The sequence below is a fragment of the Sebastes fasciatus genome, chromosome 4 (genome assembly GCF_043250625.1).
Source record: "Sebastes fasciatus isolate fSebFas1 chromosome 4, fSebFas1.pri, whole genome shotgun sequence".
Lineage (NCBI taxonomy): Eukaryota > Metazoa > Chordata > Actinopteri > Perciformes > Sebastidae > Sebastes > Sebastes fasciatus.
This window is the reverse complement of record NC_133798.1, coordinates 6,161,628-6,180,643: the sequence shown is the minus strand read 5'-3', so window position 1 is coordinate 6,180,643 and position 19,016 is coordinate 6,161,628. Positions and strand designations below refer to the sequence as shown.

Below are 19,016 nucleotides of genomic sequence, written 5' to 3'. Positions count from 1 at the left end.
GTGTGTTGTGTCTGTAAATGTGCTAAGTCAGAGTCCCTGCAGCGGACAGTTGACCCTGGGTAGGCTGTCAACTCTACTCTTTAGATCCTGTTACCATGGCCCGACACACCACTGAGGTCCGGACCTCTGTATTTTTTCTGAGGTATATACAGTATAATAAAAGTTGTGAAATAATTGCGACGAAGATATTGTACTCAACAGCAGACTGATAACTCAGTTGAAATGCTTTTCTTTCAATTCAGTTTGTGTAAAGGGTTGAAATTACATCAGCGGTGGGTTAATGGAGCAAATATGCATAATACAAGTTATTTTTGTTAAATGGTCACTATATCCTGACAGTAGTTCATGAGACAGGGAATCTTGAAAAAATCATGTTCCTCTGTGTCTTCCGGTGCTCCTAATGGAATGCAATATTTCACAGACCGGAGGAAAACAAGCAGTCAGAGCTGATCTGGAGTCTGCCGTCCAGCTGCAGTCTATGAGAGCCGGCTGTCAATCACTCGTGAACTCCGACCAAACGGTCAAACTAGGCATCGCTGATCAAATATAAATCAATATTCTGTTACTGTAATGCCTATTTCTCTCCTCAAATGTTATCAGAAACATCTTGTAGTGTACTGTTCAGCTGTTAAATGAGAACATTTGTGACCCGGCAGCCATGCTGAGATCAGTTGAGGAAATACCAAGCACCGCCCACCAGCCGGAGCACAGCCAATAGTAAAACTTTCTCTCTGAAATGACCTGTGATTGGTCAAAGTCTCCCGTCACAGGCTAGATTTTCCTAAAGCCTGAAAACAGAGCCATGAGGAGGTGCAGAATTCTCTCAGACCACTTTAATTACAATATGCTGAAAGGTTATTATGCAATTTTTGCCCAATAATGCCCAAAACTTGTTGCTTACTGAAGCTTTAATGTTAAAATTAGGTATATATAATATATATAGGGATAGGCTATGGGACAAGAAGAGGACTCAGAGAAACAGAAAGAGAGAAGGTGATGAGATGAGAGAGGAAGAGGAACCTATAGGCTCAATTTATAGTTTATGGGAAGAAAATCTATTCATATCAGGAGTCCTTCACAAAGTGGAAGTGCTCTTGTCCAGACTGCTCGGAGTTTTCACACATCCTGCTTAGTGTGATTTTCACATCATTACATTTTGAGAGTTGTGTTGCAGCTTCCACCCACTGTCGTCGTGAACGTCTGCTGACCCCCGTCATGTTTATTTTTCTGAAAAGATGAGCTACAAAACAGTGAAGACCCAAGAGGGATGGATTCAGGTGAGATAGGTTCTTTATTCTATAAAACTGTATGAATCTGAGAGGCTTCACTGTATATCTGTAAACGTAAGCGACTCTGAGACACATTTGAGATTTTGGGCAAAACAAATAAAACTGATTTACTTGGCTTGAGTACCTTCATACGGCACTCTCAGTGATTTGGGAGGTAGACTAATTTGAGTGTTGAGCTATAATTTAAAGCGATGGAGGGATGACAATGCAGTGCTTTCCAGAAAGCAACATTGCTTACTTGATATATAGGCATGTCTGAGTTGTTCTGGGCCGGCTGTGGCTCAGAGGTAGAGCAGGTTGTCCACCAATCACGTGTCCTTGAGCAAGATACTTGATCCCGAAGGCTGTGCCCTCGGTGTGTGAATGAGTATTTAGATTAGATCCCGATGTGTGTGTGTGTGTATATATATATACAGTATAACGTGCAGGGTTTTAGTGTTGTTTTTTTTGGTTTAAAGAATCACAACTTTATTTTTTTGGTTCACTCTCACCGCTCCCATCAACCTTATTTTCAACAGCAGGTAGCCATGAGTCAAAAAAGCTCAGATAAACCAACTGTACACTACAACTGCTCAGCACCAAACAGCAGACAGACACAGTTAGAGACTAGCATTCTCACTCCCAACTCATTACTACCAACGCTTGTTCAGTTCCTCCGTGTCTGCTGGATGTGTAAATAGACAATTGTTAGGTAATATGTTCACCATACCATAAATTGATGCTGCTTTGAAGAGATTGAGATGTACAACATTTGTTAACAAATTTGCAAACAACTCAAAGTCCTCTTGAGAACAACATGTCATTTTATGATTTTGGGTAAGAGATGGATGGAAAGATGGTTTAGACCAGTCAAATACAGCTGTATTGTCAAATCTGCAACCTCCACATGTTCAAAAATGTCAGTAAACATGACAGAGCATCTAATGTGGCCATTTGTGTATAGTTCACATTGTTATTGTTGTTCTGCATATATTATTTACCGGAGTGATGAAGTGAGACGGCATTGGCATTGTCAGCTGAACAGGTGCCACCCGACAAACTCAATTAACTTTTCTCAATAGCAGAGCGCCTCCAAACACAGCAAGTGTGCCATTTTAATTCCGTATCCACCTACTATCCATATGGATATGATAATGGTCTATCAAAATAATAGCAAGTGCCTATAAGCAGAATGTTCGCAAAGAAAGTAAACGTGCTGAGTGGAGATTTTCTATTATCTTTTGTTACAAACTGTTGAATTAATGAATGCACTAAATGATATGGAAACAAAAAAGACAATGTCATGTCTGCACATAAATGGGCTACAGGAGAGAGAAAGCTGCTTTTCTGGTAGAATGGACTGGACCAGGGTCAGGCTCAAATCTTGTAGGGAACGTCCACCATTTTCTTTGAGGCTTTCGACCAAACTAAATAAACCACAGCAAAATAACATATCATGAGTTTCAGGCTATGTGACGACCTCTCTGCGTTAGAGCACTGCTGTTCTTTGGACAATGCAGAACCAAAAGCAATAGAGTTTAGCATACATCAAACCCATGCTGCCATGCTGGCAGGTCCATGCGCCAGCATGGCAGCATGGATGGATGTAGGGGACGAGGTAGACAGATGGAGGATACCGAGAAGACGGGAGGATGGCAGATATACAAGAGCGGTGGTGGAGGAGGAGGAGGAGGAGGAGGAGGAGGAGGAGGAGGAGGAGAGAGCGATATGAGAAATGTAAAGGACCCGCGCCCACACGAAGGCAGGATGAAAGGATGAAGCCCATACAGCCTGAGTAGAAATGAAAGAGGGCGGAGGAGAGATTAGTAAGCGAAGGTTGATACATGGTCTGGTCTCTAATCAGCTTTACAGGGTCTAATTACAGCTAAAGTAGCCACTGTAATCATATAGTCCATCTACATGCATATAGATATATTTATCTATATGCTGCCTGTTAAACACAGCCTATATTCTGGTTTAGGGTGTGTATACTCCCCAACCCTGAGGTCTATGTTATTGAAGGGTGGGCCCATTTTAATACATAATTATCATCTGTAGGTTCCCAGTGATGTTCAAATCCGTACATTCAAATTTTGGTTGAAGTACGTATGTTTTATCATCAAAAAGCTATTTTCCCCAAGTCCTTCCCACGCGACCTGATGTAGGTTTCTGCATGATTGCAAAATGAGAAAGTTTGTGACCCAGCCGCTATTTTGAGATCAGTTGAGGAAATACCAAGCACCGCCCACCAGCCGGACAAACTTTCTCATTTTATTGCTAAACAGCACACTACAAGATGTATGAAATAGGCATTACATTAACAGAATCATGATTCATATTTGATCAGAGCTGCCTCCGTTGAATGAACAGCCAATAGTAACGCTCTCTCTCTGAAATGACCCGTGATTGGTCAAAGTTTCCCGTCACAGGCTAGATCTTTTAAAGCCTGAAAACAGAGCCATGAGGAGGAGCAGAAGTCTAGTTTTCTCTCAGAACACTTGAATTACAATATGCTGAAAGGTTAATATGGAATTTTTGCCCAATGATGCCAAAAACATTTTACCTACTGCCGCTTTAAGCCGGACATGGAAAAGTTGTGAACCTATCCTTTGATTTTTGCCCTTACAGTTATAGTTTGTCCACCAGAGAGCACTGCAAAGTTTATTTTTGTATGTACTGCTCTGTACATATCTTGGTCACAATCAAATTTACAATGGCTAAATTGAAGGGTTCGTCAATTAAAATGAGTATTTGTTGAAAACATAAAAAACAGCTTGTATGGTACTATAATGGTAAATGGAATTGCATTTATATAGCACTTTTCTAGTCTTCTAACCACTCAAAGCGCTTTACATTACATGTCAGCATTCACACATTCATACACTGATGGCAGAGGCTGCCATGCAAGGTGCCAACCTGCCCATCAGTACCTAATCTAAATACTCATTTACACACCGATAGCTCAGCCTTCAGGAGCAATTTGGTGTTAAGTATCTTGCTCAAGGACACTTCGACATGTAACCGGAGGAGCCGGGGATCGAACAGCCGACCTTCGAACAGCCGACCTTCCAATTGGTGAACAACCTGCTCTACCCTCTGAGCTTCTGGCTACTCCATGTTTTTTAACAAATGTGGAGTTAGTGCAGCTTTAACTTCTATCCTGACCAAATATACCTCACGAACCCTTCATTTTAAACGGATTAAATTGCTTCTTTTGCTATACGTATACAGCAACATGCTGAGCAGATGTGGTTTTAAGTAGGCCGTCATAACAAAACGTAGAGGATCAGGGTTACAATTCTATGCAATAGCTAATCTCAAAGGCTTTCAGTGAGTGGCTACCTTTCTGATCTGCTCTACACTGGAGCTGACAGACAACATATCATCCATCCATGTGTGGTGTGTTTGGCAAGCAGTGAAAAAGCGTCCTCTGAGAGTCTACACCTTGAACATTTGGCAGGTGTTTTCTTGCTCACCATGAGGTACCTTCTGGGAATCATGTTGTGAGCAATTACACCTGTTTTCAGAAGCATTTTTCTGGCTTTTTCTTCTAATTTGGATTAGAAACACTATTTTATTCTATTCTATTCTGTTCTGTTGTGTTCTATAACAACAGATGAGTTCTCACAGTCCGTCAGGAGTCGACATTTAGGCAACTGCAGTGGTTTCTACATGTTTGCTTGCACATGTGCATGTCTTGATGTGTGGGTGCATGCCTACTGTTCTGCTAAAAGCTTTAGTTCAACAAAGAGCCAGAGCCGGCTCTACAGGCGCGGTCACACTGGATGATCTTTATGCTGATGCCAAGCTTGACTCGATTGTCCAAACTATCTAAAACCTGACAGTGATCCCAGTGTCAGCCAATGGGATGTTAGTTTGGGAAGGGAAGAAAAGAGACTGAACCAGAAGAGCTCAATGTTGCTCAATAAATATGAACTACAAAAAAAGCAATAACCATGAACAGGATTTATGTAACTTACTGATGTCCCCTGGGAGGATATCTGGGAGCTAGCTAAGTTCTTGCGTTTCAAACAGTTACCCGTTGCTGCCACATGAAGCTAGTAGCATACATCTAATAGTGTGCTCATTGACCGCTTTTCCCCCCGGTTAGACAAAATCGACAATCTGATTTTGTTTAGCAGGAATAAGAAGGCTGTGTCTATATGGCACAAATTGCGAAAACTTGCAAAAACTCTTGCGAGACTCACTGCCAGATGATGTATCCTAACCTTAACTATTCAAGGTCAATGCCTAACCCTAACCATTTAAAGGACAATGCCTAACCTTAACCATTTAAAGATTAATGCCTAACCTTAACCAATCGGGGTCAATGCCTTTCAAGGTCAATGCCTAACCTCAACCAATCGAGGTCAATGCTTAACATCAACCAATCGAGGTCAATGCTTAACCTCAACCAATCGAGGTCAATGCTTAACCTCAACCAATCGAGGTCAATGCCTAACCTTAACTATTTGAGGTCAATGCCTAGCCTTAACCATTCAAGGTCAATGCTTAACCTCTACCAATCGCGGTCAATGTCTAACCTCAACCAATCAAGATCAATGCCTAACCTTAACTATTCAAGGTCAATGTTTAACCTTAACTATTTGAGGTCAATGCCTAACCCCAACCATGGTACCATAAAATCTTCAACTTATCACAAGGATTGCAATGTGGGGGGTCTACGACATAAAACAATCTGTGAACCTAAAATCTAGAGCTGTCAAATCACCAAATTTGGAATCAAAATGTTCCCTAAGAGTTATCCCTATGCTACCTAGCTAAAGCCATGAAAAAATAACAAGAGAAAAATGACCAAAGCTATTGCAACAACTGTGGATGAGATTGAGGCAGCTGTACAGGTTGCTGCAAGAAACAACAACTTGTAGATCTACAAGCGCCAATAAAGTCAGTTTTAATAGAGAGTCAGTCACGACAGCCACATTTCACATCATTTATGTATCTTTATGGTTTGAAATGGACAGCATAAACCCACAGTTATCACACATCCTTCAAGGTTTGCAGTGGCAGATTCAGAAGACAGCAGGCCTCCACTTAGCTGTCCACAACAACGCTCTCATCACTGCTGTAGACCACTCGCAGCTTAAAGTGGATTTGCTGCAGTCTGAATTACCTTTGTGTCTTTCCTTTGGATCAGGCCTCTTGTCTGACCACAGATCTAAGCAGGAAACCCAGCCCTCCCATCCTGCCAGTGGTTGTGACAATATACTCTATTCAAGCCCATTTGAGAGCACCTAATGGAGGAGGGGAGAGGAAATGAGAGAGATGCACTAGAATGTGATGTCTCAACACACATATAAAGATAAATCTCATCTTTATAGCCTTAAAGATGAGCATTATGAGGAGGCATAGGAGTGGTAAGGAGATTGCTTATCACATAGCTTGACATGCTTCCACGATCTACTAATCTGGAGCAGAGGTTTGAAAATGTGGGGTAAGAGGTCCCCAAGGAGTCCTTGAGGAGCTATAGGAGACATTAAGGGGGGTTCAGATGAGTTCCCAGCCAAGGGACAAATGTTTTAATTTTACTGAAATGCAATTCACTACAAATTAACCCAATTAGATAAAGATTAAAATTGACAACTGTGATCTGAGGTCCATCTATAGCCTATAGCAACTTTGCTGATCCCCTGGCTTTTCATCCAGCGCCATCATCATGTCAAAATTTCAAATTGTTTTGCTTTATAACCAAATACCTGCAAAACTAATGACATTTCATAGTAAACATTATACCTGCTAAACATCAGCAGGTTAGCATTGTCATTGTGAGCATGTTAGCATGCTGTTAGCATTTAGCGTGTTAGCATCAAGAACATCTTAGAGACTGTCTAAAAAAGTCTTGTTTGAAGTGTCTTAACTTTCAACATGTGTACATGGTATGAGATCCTTGGGGCTATAAGAACATAATTAGATCTACAATTACAAACATGGCCAGTAAAATTATTGGGAAAGAGCAAATACAACTGGGATGTATATATGAAACACCGGCGAAACAAAAAGCCAGACAAATTGTGTCTGATCCTGTTCATCCTCTTTTTAAATTATTTATAAAACTGCCCTCTGGGAGATGCTATAGATCCGCCGCAGCAACCAAGAAGATTTACAAAAAGTCTTTCAATAAAAAATGCAATAACTTTATTAAATTCATAAACACCATTCACACTGGGACCATGCCCGTGATTGTTATCTGCACTGTGCATGTTGTGCTACTTATTGTACATATTGTGAATGATGTGTTTTAACCAACCTGTGAAGCCGAAGGCAAATTTCCACATTTGTGGACAATAAAGATTATTATTATTATTTAGCTCCTCCATGGTAGCATAAAATCTTCAACTTATCACAAGGACTGCAATATGGGGGGTCTACGACATAAAACAATCTGTGAACCTAAAAGCTAGAGCTATCAAATCACCAGATTTGGAATCAAAATGTTCCCTAAGAGTTATCACTTTAAGGGCAGTAGGGTGTTGATGTTGGCAATAAATCATCTTTAAAATAAATGGCCCTGGTACAAGCCCTGTTGATGACCACCATCCATCTTTCTGATGCTTTTCTGTAGTGTTCTCTGACCTTTGACCTCCCTTTGGGGAATGGATACAATAAGAAAAACTGAACCACAAATGGTGTCGGTACCCTCAGGGCTAATCAAATACAAGAAAACAAACTTTAAAATGAGCATTTATAGTGGTATTAACCACAGTCAGTCCATCTTATCCAGTACAGTTAAGTATTAACAAGTGTTACTGATGTCTCTCCACTTGCACAGAGGCAGAGAAACCAGATCCTGCGCTATCAGGTGTCACTGGACTCCAGGACCCGTCTGAGAGCCCCACCCAACCCCCCTACCTGTCTGCCCTATCAACCCGCCAGCTCCATTCAACTACCTGCCTGCTCTGTCATGCACAGAAACCCAGTCTGCTGGACACCCAGGGCCCCTTTTGGAGCATGTGGATAGAGAAGAGGGTTGGACGTTGACCTTTTCTCCCCTTGCAACCACAGAAAGGTCCCCACATGCTGGGGCAAAATGAAATTTAACTGCAATTTCCTCGTGTGGATTTTGAAAAATGAGGCACAAACAGTAGCCAAACCAATCAATCCATCAATAAACACTCACCTTTTATGCAGGGTTGGAATAATGAACATGTTCTGAGCTTGAATTACAACATTTATCTGACTTCAGGGTTGTTGTGAGATATTAAGCATGAAAGCTGAAAGAGTTTAATCAAGACATCAGGGCCTTTTATTTGAGAAGTTACAGATCTAAAACACACACTTCAAAGAACACACTCAGACATTAACAGGCACTCATTTATTGGATTATGTGACATTTTTAATTAAAAAAAAATACCAAACAGAAGGTGATGATTTAACCAATCAATCTGGCAAATAGAGAGACTTCATGCGAAGCAGAAGGTTAGTCTCGAGATGACGTTTTAAAGATGTGGACATATTGTGAAGCCTTCTGCTCCTTTGGAAAACTGGTCTAAAGCCAAGAACCTTCTAAATAACTCACAGAACCAAAGGCAAACATGGTGTATTAACTGAAGGCATAGTATTACTCTAATGCGGAGATAATTGGGTAAATGTGAGAAGAGTTAGGCTACAGGCCCAGATCTAAATCCACAGGGAGAGGAATTAAACTCACTGTAGATATACAATTACAAAGAAAAAATGCATGGAACGCTCTAAATCCACCTCTCTTTCTCTACCTCTTTCTCTCTTTCTCTCTCTCTCTCTCTCTCTCTCTCTCTCTCTCTCTCTCTCTCTCTCTATATATATATATATATATAAATATATAACAACAGCTGTCAGTGTGTCAGTGTGCTGACTTGACTATGACTTGCCCCAAACTGCATGTGATTATCATAAAGTGGGCATGTCTGTAAAGGGGAGACTCGTGGGTACCCATAGAACCCATTTTAATTCACATATCTTGAGGTCAGAGGTCAAGGGATCACTTTGAAAATGGCCATGCGATTTTTTCCTCGCCAAATTAGCGTAAGTTTGAAGTGTTAATTTGCCCCCTCTGCGGCAAGCTAGTATGACATGGTTGGTACCAATCTATCTTCATTCTATCTTTAAACCAAAGCCCGCTACAACTAAAAGATTGATTGCGTTAAAGAAATTAGTGGTGTTAAAACAAATTACATTGACAGCCCTTATATGAAGAAAAAAAATGATATATGATATATATGTATATATATTCTCTCATGTACTTCTGCAGCCCTGTCATGATGTCAGCAATGTCACCTTTCACATATCTGCCTGTGTGCTAAAATGTCAAGATATGTTCACTTCAGGAAGCACAAGAGAGCTCAAGCTGCGCCCTGCTAGCACCCAGATGGCCTGTGTGGTGCATCTTGTGGAAGCCGAGTGCAAAGTTAGAAACTAATTGCATAATGTTGAGCTTCACAAAACACTGGATTCTTCCAGCCTCTAGAACACAACCATAATGTCTTTTTTTACCACTACGTCATGTTGAAATTCTGTCATTTTTTAGGAAGTAAAACATCTGACATATGGGAAATGTAGGACCTAGCCTTTTTTGGAGTCTGACCAACTAAAGTAAACTAAAAGTCAGGATATATCAGCCTCTGCTTTCCAATTTTGTTGTTTTTAATTTTGTCTCTTGGGAGTCCCGAACCTGATAGAATTACAATACTAAATTACTAGAGTACCCCTTTAAAGGAAAAGTGTGCAACATTTAGGGGGATCTATTAGCAGAACTGGAATATAATAATCACAACTATGTTTTCATTAGTGTATAATCACCTGAAACTAAAAATCATTGTGTTTTTGTTAGCATAAAATTAGCTATTTATATCTATATATAGGGAGCAGGTTTTCTTTAAAGTGTCCGCCATGTTTCTACAGTAGCCCAAAACAGACAAATGAAAACACTGGCTTTAGCGAGAGCCTTTTGCATTTTTTACGTTACATGAAGGCCACCGTAGTTCTCCGACTCGCTTGTGAAACTGCTGTAATGTGAGCTGCAGAGTGCAAAACCGTGGTACCGCCAGGCGCTGTCTGACTTCCGTTGCTCCTAAAGTAGTGTTATTATGGTAAGGATGACCTCTGAGCGAGGCGAATGGCATTACCACAGTTTGCACTTGGCGGCTCACGTTACCGCAGTCTTGGAAAGGGAGGAGTGAGCGGAGGGGTACTCAGTCGATTATCTGCAACCTCACCACAAGATGTCGCCAAATCCTACACACTCTTCTTTTAATGTCAGAAATACAAGAAAGTAAGAACATTTTTAAATTTTTGACACTTGTATGATGTGATATGAAAAATTTGCAAACTGGATGGAAAAGATATGACTTAATAGGAAAAGAAAGTTTCAAACACTAACTTGCAATGAATTCTATAGTGCTACATTTCTTTGTTTATGTTGGAAGGAGAGTCAAAAATCAAAGAAACAATATGTAGAAATATGTATAGATGAAGGAAAAAGACTGCTTTACAGCACCGGCTTGACTCATTTTCACCACATGAGGAGGCAATAAAACTGAGACAAAAAAGGGAGAGGATGCAACAAGAAAGGGGAAGAGAGAAGAGAGGAAAGGGGAGGAGGAGGTAACAAGAGAGGAAAATACATGAGAGGAGGAAACAAGAATGGAGAAGAGAGGAGAGGAGAGGAGAGGAGAGGAGGAAACAAGAATAGAGAAGAGAGGAGAGGAGTAAACAAAAAAGGAGGTGATGGGAGGAGGAGAGGAGAGGATGTAACAAGAAAGGGGAAGAGAGGAATGGGGAGGAGGAAAAGGGGGAGAAAAGAGGAGAGGAGAGGCCAGCCGGGCCACACCTAAATGTACTCTGGAATTAAAAAAAAAGCAACAGCTCTCACAGATTTCCTGGCTCCTGTACCTTTTTTTTTCACACAAGCTGTGATGCTGTATATCAGTCATCAAGAAACACAGCAACCGTACCCTACACTGGCCAGTCCCAGTATGTCTGCTGCTGTAAACCAGTAAAACCATAAAGCCACTGCATGTAGGCAGTAGGCCAGTAAACCGGAAAAATCACAACTGACTGACTAGACACCACAGAGTGGTGTTCAGTGAATCAACCCTGTCTCACCAGTGTGTGTCTGAGGGACACACAGATAGAGAGATATAGAAATAACATGAGAGAGAGAGAGAGAGAGAGAGAGAGGGGGGGGGAGTATTGCTATGCTTTCAGTTGCATTGAGTTGCTGTTCTGTTGCATTCATGCAAAGAGTGAGAGAGAGAGAGAGAGAGAGAGCGAGAGAGAGAGAGCGAGAGAGAGAGAGCGAGCATCTCTGACCATTGGATCATGCAAATATGAGTCAAATGTTTTACCCCAGGCAGGCACAGGGTAAGATTTAGGCGCGGCTGGAAGACTGAGCCTCGGTGGACATGCACACGAGGCTGATGATTACAGACAGCCGGGATATATGTGTACTATTACACAAGCAGGAGAGGAATGATCTCTGGGAGGAGATCACTGATGATTTATTAGCAGTAAAGGTGTAAAGTATAATCCCTGCTGCTTTCCGACACATCAGACAGAGAAATAGACAGAAAAGAGTCGACTTACTGGTTGGAAATATCTCCCACATGCGGCTTCAGGTGACGTGTAAACGCTGCTGATGTGTGATCTGTGCTGAGAGCTAATAAAGGATCTTTGAGGAGGTGAAATCCAGCGTCCACGGAACCGGCTGATGGCTGCAGACCGACGGAGCGACCGAGTGATCGACTGGCTGTCTGACTGAGCAGAGAGGAGGAGAGGAGAGGAGAGTTGTCTCTTCAGCACCACTCCGCTTTGAACAGCTTCCAATGACGTCACTGCCTGACTACGACGCCACGCCCACTTCCCCTAGCGACTGCCTCCAGAGAGAGAGAGAGAGGGGGAGAGAGAGGGAGAGAGAGAGAGAGAGAGAGAGAGAGAAGGAGAGATGGAGAGAGAGAGAGAAAGAGAGAGAGAGAGAGAGAGAGAGGGAGAGAGAGAGGGAGAGAGAGAGAGAGAGAGAGAGAAGGAGAGATGGAGAGAGAGAGAGAAAAAGAGAGAGAGAGAGAGAGAGAGAGAGAGGGAGAGAGAGGGGGGATGAAAAATATATGATATAAAAGAAGACAATATATTTATAATTAGGCTCCTACTTTATAATATCTAATGTATTTATATAAAGGATAATGTCTTGTCCTGCTATTTCTCTGCCTTGTGTCTAAATGTGTGTGAAACTCAACAGTTAAAGTGGCAGTAGGCAGTATATATTTTTGGCATCAATGGGCAAAAAATCCTTATTAACCTTTCAGCATATTGTAATTCAAGTGTTCCGAGAGAAAACTAGACTTCTGCTCCTCCTCATGGCTCTGTTTTCAGGCTTTAGAAAATCTAGCCCATGATGGGAGACTTGGACCAATCACAGGTCATTTCAGAGAGAGAGAGCGTTCCTATTGGCTGTGCTCCGGCTGGTGGGCGGTGCTTGGTATTTCCTCAACTGATCTCAACGTGGCTGCCAGGTCACAAACTCTCTCATTTTACAGCTAAACAGTACACTACAAGATGTTTCTGAAAACATCTGAGGAGAGAAATAGACATTTCAGTAACAGAATATTGATTCATATTTGATCAGCGCGGCCTAGTTTGACTGTTTGATCGGAGTTCGCGAGTGATTGACAGCTGCTCAGAGACGACACCAGAGGAACATGATTTTTTTTCAGATTCCCTGTCTCATACACTACTGTCAGGATAGAGTGACTGTTTTATAAAAAATAACTTTTTTTAATCATATTTGCTCCATTTCTACCCACTGCAGCTTTAAGTCAAAGTGGTGCAGGTTTGAGCCTGTGTTGTTGATTGACATCTAATGCTGCAATCACATCATATCAGATGAAGCAGTATTTCGTTTTTGCATCATGGCAGCAGTTACACTGATGACACAATAACCTAAAATAGTTTTCATCAACTAAGTTTGAAATGAAACCCGGGGGCTTCGTCAGTCCTCAGCAGCCCTGCAGACATAAATAGGGGAGATTAGAGAAGGTGGATAGGCAGAAGAAGAGAGCTGTAACAATGAATTTGGGATGTGAGAGATTGAGGGGGGCTTACATCATGGTGGTTGGGTGGTATGCGAGTCAGATAGTGTCTAAGGTGATTTACCACGCAATATATGAGCAGCACCTGGCTTCAGTGAATCGCTGAGGGGATAATCCTTCACAAACAGAATCTACTTTGTCATCGTATATTCTCAAAACTCTGAATGATGAAAATTCTCTGTAAATGAAGGATGGGACCAGCATACTGTACGTTCCAATACTACTGATGTATAATAGCCAAACTGTGCACCAACTTCCATTAATATACTCCCCTCATCATCTTTCTTTCCTAATAACATTTCTGTATCACTTTCAACACAACACAAGTCTGAACCAGAACCCTGTATATAAAGATGGACGACATGACAGCTCCCCAAAAGTGAAGCCAAAACATCTTAATCGCCCCCTGGTGGCTGGCTGCAGTAAATAGGTCATAAACCCCGCCCCCTCAATGTCAGTAGATAGGATATGGGCCAAACTAAAAAAAGTCACAGTAAACGTCAAATAAATTTTTTTCCCAAAGATGGTTTCTGTCATTTCAGGTAGTTCTTATCACACTGATGTATGTTTAAGCGTCCAATTTTTTAATAAGTTTGGTTTTAATTAGTTATTTGATGCTATAAAAATGGGGTGAGATGTCATGACAGACATCTGTGACTGACAGCTGCTATGCGTGAAGTAGTCGCGCAGATGGAGGCTCAGGAATTGTACAAGAGAGGAACTTTAACTTTCCATAACCGTCATGAGTTTTTGTAATAGAACATGTGTCAATTTGATCATAAATGTAGTTATAGAGATATTATGGTTAGTTTTTGCGTCTTTCTAGCCAAATAGCTACCATGGTGCTAACGTAGCAGCTAGATAGCTTGTTCTAGCAAGCTGCGGCCACGCTCGGCTTGTTATTGAAAACACTAAATTTCACAAAACACAACCTTTCACAATACTCAACATTCCAGAAATCACAATATTTCAAAAAACACATTTCACAAAACACATTTCACAAAACACTTTTCACAAAACACAACAACATTTCACAAAACACAACACTTCAGAAAACACAACATTTCACAAAGCACGACATTTCACAAAACACAACATTTCACAAAACACAACATTACACAAAACACAACGTTTCACAAAACACAACAATTCGCAAAACACAACAACATTTCACAAAACACAACATTTCATGAAACACATTTCACAAAACACATTTCACAAAACACAACATTTCAGGAAACACAAACCGTCATTTTACTGTAATTAAAATGTTCAGCCTCCACAGACTTCCTGTCACTTGTTTATTATTTTTCATATTGCATGAAAACCAAAAACACATGCAGAGCCGATGCAGTGAGCCACCATAGCCAAAAGCTATCAATATTTATTCTACAGTATTGTGACAGATTGGCATCAATCTGTGCTTTCAAACACAGACATCTGGAATTAAACTCATATCCTGCAGACTTTCACAGCCAATAACAAATTACACAAGACTACAATTTTAATAAAGCCCTCTTCTGATAAGCTCTGCCACTCAAATTTAGACCATCATTATTCCTTTGTGGTCATTTTGTGTGAATGTCCATGACATTCCTGCAAGACACAAACACAAAGACATCCTCATGAATTACACACACACACACACACACACACACACACACACACACACATTCACTTATTGTCTCGTCTCATCTGGTATCCGTAACTGACGGTTGGGTCGTCCTATTTGATATGGCAAGCTGTTTGGAGCCTACACCACACTTACTGTATTGTCAATCTCACTTCACTTGTCATTACTGGTAACACTGGCTCCTGTGCTACTTTCATCTCATCATCCCTCTTGTCTGTCTCTCTTCTTCCCTCCACACACTCTCTTTTACGCTGACACTCCCTATTTCCTTCCTTGATTCCTTCCCTCTGACCTTGACTCGTACTGTAGGTATAACTGCAGTTTCACTGGTATTTTTTCATTGACTGTTCACTAAGCCTCAGCAGCCTATTTTATTGTTCATTTAACAGGGACAATGCACGATACCTTAAGTGCACCAGATATAGCTAAACACTCATTTTTAGTGTACCTTTAAATTCATCAACCAAAATTATGACGAAAAATATTTGTTGATGACCTATAGAGTGCTACAGGAATGAGTCCTAAAACCCAGAAAAATACACATGTACGTTGTCAATTTGATCTTTTTTTTTTTTTTTTTTTACAAAGTAGTTGGACTACTTTTTCTATGAAACTTTAGTTAACCAAACTAGATTCCTTCCTATAGGGTAGCTTTACTGTAGGTCATCTTCTTTCCGTGTGAAGTAATTGATAGCTTGCAAAGATATGATTCAAAGTAGCTTCCCCAACACTGTGTGCTCCTCTCGTTTTTCTCGCAGTTTTTAGACTCGCATAAAAGTAAAAATATTCACACCGCTCATCAATGTCACACTTTGCCCAGGCAGCCAATTAAATCAAGCAAGAAAAGGCAGGCTTTACTACTTTACCGCTTCCTTTTTGTTTTGATGCCGGTATAGGAACAGTAGGACGATGGCAAACTCAGACAAATGGTTGATATTAGCGGTATTTCATTACGATGAACTATTAGTTAACCAACTTTGATCGCCCAGTTGCGCGTGCAGTCCCGCTCCAAAAGGCGCACCATGCTGTTTTGCCCGACTCGCTTTGCCAAGGCGTTTTTGAAGAGACTGTGGTAAGATCGTGGTCTTACTCTGGGATCAGATTAAAACACATTTTTCAGCCCCAGGCCTGGAAAAATGTTATCTGCCTTTGGATTCTTCTTACCCCGCTGGCAGAGGCTGTTATCCCCCCCGCTACCATTTCAGCAGTTCAGACTAGATCAGCTCTCTGTTGGACAGAAGAATAGTTTGTTAGAGCCTGAGCTGTTGTTACAGAGGAGTTTGTCGAGGTGAAGCCTGTCTACCTGATGTGCTCTTATCTCTTCAGCAGTCATTTGGTCAACAAAGTGCCATCCTTAATGAGGCTGCTGATCCTTTTACACACAGCCCACACACACGTACACTACTCAGCAACCCGCAGAGGTCAGGGGATGCGAATGAAGGAAGTGACCAGGAGGATGAGTGAAGTGAAGTCAAGTTAACTTTTTATGTAGATCTTAAAAATACAAAACTGGTTTGATTAACAAAGTGGATTAATCTTGGAATAGATCAATAGCTAAATTATGTAATCTCCAATAAGTGAATGAGTGAGTAAAATACATCAACTAAATTAACTTTCAAAAAAGCATTTTTGACCACTTTAAAAATGAAATACCCTATATGTACATAAAACTAATTTTGTAATCTAATTAGAAATTAAAAATAAATAATCAAATTTTATTGTAAAAAGCTCATTTCCATATAGTACATTAAAGCTGAAATCTATAACTTTCCAAAAACTGTTGCAAGGTGTGTCCTAGTGTGGTTAAAAGTGTGCCCAGGCACACTTTGTCAAGTCCTTATAATTTATTAGGATCAAAAATTAATTATTGTTGTTGGCTGAATAAAAATCTGGGGGCCCTCAGCCCTCTGAAAGGGCACACGGTGGAGTCCAATCATACAATCATGTCCAACAAAAATTGTTTCCAAATCAAGGCTGTGATAAGAGAGCTGGATGTGCTCCTGTGGCCAACCACGGAACTGAAATGAAAAATATCCCCTGCGGCCCAGAAAGCTTTTTCCCCATAGACCACCATTATACAAGAAATGTCTTTCGACAGGACACCTCGGACTGCAAACAAGGTCGATCATTACTCTTTGTAATGATCTCACAGCGGAGTCTCACGTTGCGGCGTCGAAAATGATCTCTGCTGGTGTTGAATATGTTTGTAACATGAAAGTGAAACCTAACACACAGGAGACCAACGGCGGTCTCCTGGATGAAAGCCTTGTGTTTGTTGGACCCATCCACCATCCTGCCCTGCCCCCTCTTAGTGTGTCTATTCGCTCTTTAAAGTACGTCACCACAGTCATTCCCAGACCGCGGATGGGTTTACATTGTAGTTAATGGAAAGAACGGTGCGTCTCATACCGGCCTTGACAAAGCCTCGGTATTTGGAAATCCGGGTGGTCAAGGCGCAGAAGTATACAAAACATAAAAACAGATATAAATACAAATATACAATATGAAGCCCCCTCCATCCATCCATCTAACACGCTCCCACACCCACATATGCACACACTCACACAGGGAGAGCATTTCCAAACACTCATGCTCTGACATACGCTCACACAAACACACGCACATATGCGCACCCACACAGAGAGCACATAATTAAGCACCCTCACTCTAGCATACGGTACACACACTGATATGGAGATCCCTAAGAAACAAACTCTACATGAACATTATACAGTTATCAACTAATAACTATATTGCACCATACAAGTGTTGCATAACGATTACCATTCCACATAGCCCTGACCAAAATACCCTCAAATCCTATGTTTTTGTCCTGTCCCTCTCATTTAACAGTCTAATTGACTGACGGGGACGCAGCTGAAAGAAGGCTGAAATAGTCATACATGCCACATCATTGCTAGAGGGCATAATGAAGTGTAATCCATTCATCCATTACACTTCTAAAAGCTATTTATAATATCACTGCCCCATCTAGATGACAGTATCTGACTTTTGAGTATTCCGTTAAATTAATAAGTCTGTTAATTTACGCATTCACAAATCAGCATTTGCATTTTAGCAATTTGCGTTTGACACACATTACTCAATTTTAACATTTTAAAGCATGGACCCCTGATTTTAATAGCTTCTTTTTTTTGCTTTGATGCTTTAGGACATGGTTACTTTATGATTGACAGGTCGCTATACAGCGTTGTCCTGTCTCGGAGTTGTCCGTGCTTTCGTCTTTGAACTTTAACCCTTTCACAGTGTGTTTTCAGTTTTTGGTCGCCGAAAAATGTCTTATTCAGCGTTTGGTTGTGTTTAGCTCCACCCTCTTGTTTTACTTCTGTTTGCAAGAAACCGAGAAGGCAAAGGCCAAAAACCAAGATGGCGACAGCCAACACGCAGAACTTGAGGCTTCAAAACCGTAGTCTACAAACCACTACATCCACTTCCTATATACAGTGTATTACCTTTATGTAAGGAAGTATGCTATGATGATTTACCTTGTATGACACTAGCAATGGTTAATGTTGTTATAAAAAAAGTTTCACAAAACAGCTACAACTTATTTCAACTATTTATTTTTCCAATGAAATACTACATCATGCCCTGGCTCTTGCAGTTGGTGAAGAGCAACTGCGGCCCCAGTGTGGAGGAGTTTAAGAGGAAAAAATGTGTGCACAGTCCCAAAATTACGGTAAGAATGATGCTTTATATTATTACAAATATATTAAACTGCTAAGCTTGAGTAATAGCAGATCTGAATAGCGTGTAAGTTGTTTTTGAAAGGCCAAACAGCAAAAAATATTATGAATGAATGAAGCACCGAACTGTTTGGTACGGCATAAGATATGAAAGTTGCTTACCGCTTTGAATTATGTTCTTATATTATTTGCTCCCCTGTCTGTTTCACGCTGTCGGGGTTTGAGCTGAATGAATAAAGCTAAACGTTGTCATACATACACAATGCTTTTGGCCCTCCAGGCTCTGCGCCAGTCACGTGACTGAAAACGATGAATTGGCTGATGGAAG

General features: G+C 41.0%; 1 protein-coding gene and 1 long non-coding RNA gene across 3 annotated transcripts in view; one reads left to right on the top strand and one right to left on the bottom strand.

Annotated features, from left to right (window-relative positions):
- smpd3 (sphingomyelin phosphodiesterase 3) overlaps nucleotides 1-12,102 on the bottom strand; it is an 80,050-nt gene extending 67,948 nt beyond the window's left edge. For both annotated transcript variants that reach the window (XM_074631648.1, XM_074631649.1), the window contains exon 1: nucleotides 11,850-12,102. The gene's annotated coding sequence lies outside the window, so the exon portion shown is untranslated. The remainder of the gene's footprint in view (nucleotides 1-11,849) is intronic.
- LOC141765594 (uncharacterized) overlaps nucleotides 1-19,016 on the top strand; it is a 371,017-nt gene that overhangs the window by 115,199 nt on the left and 236,802 nt on the right. The window lies entirely within an intron of this gene.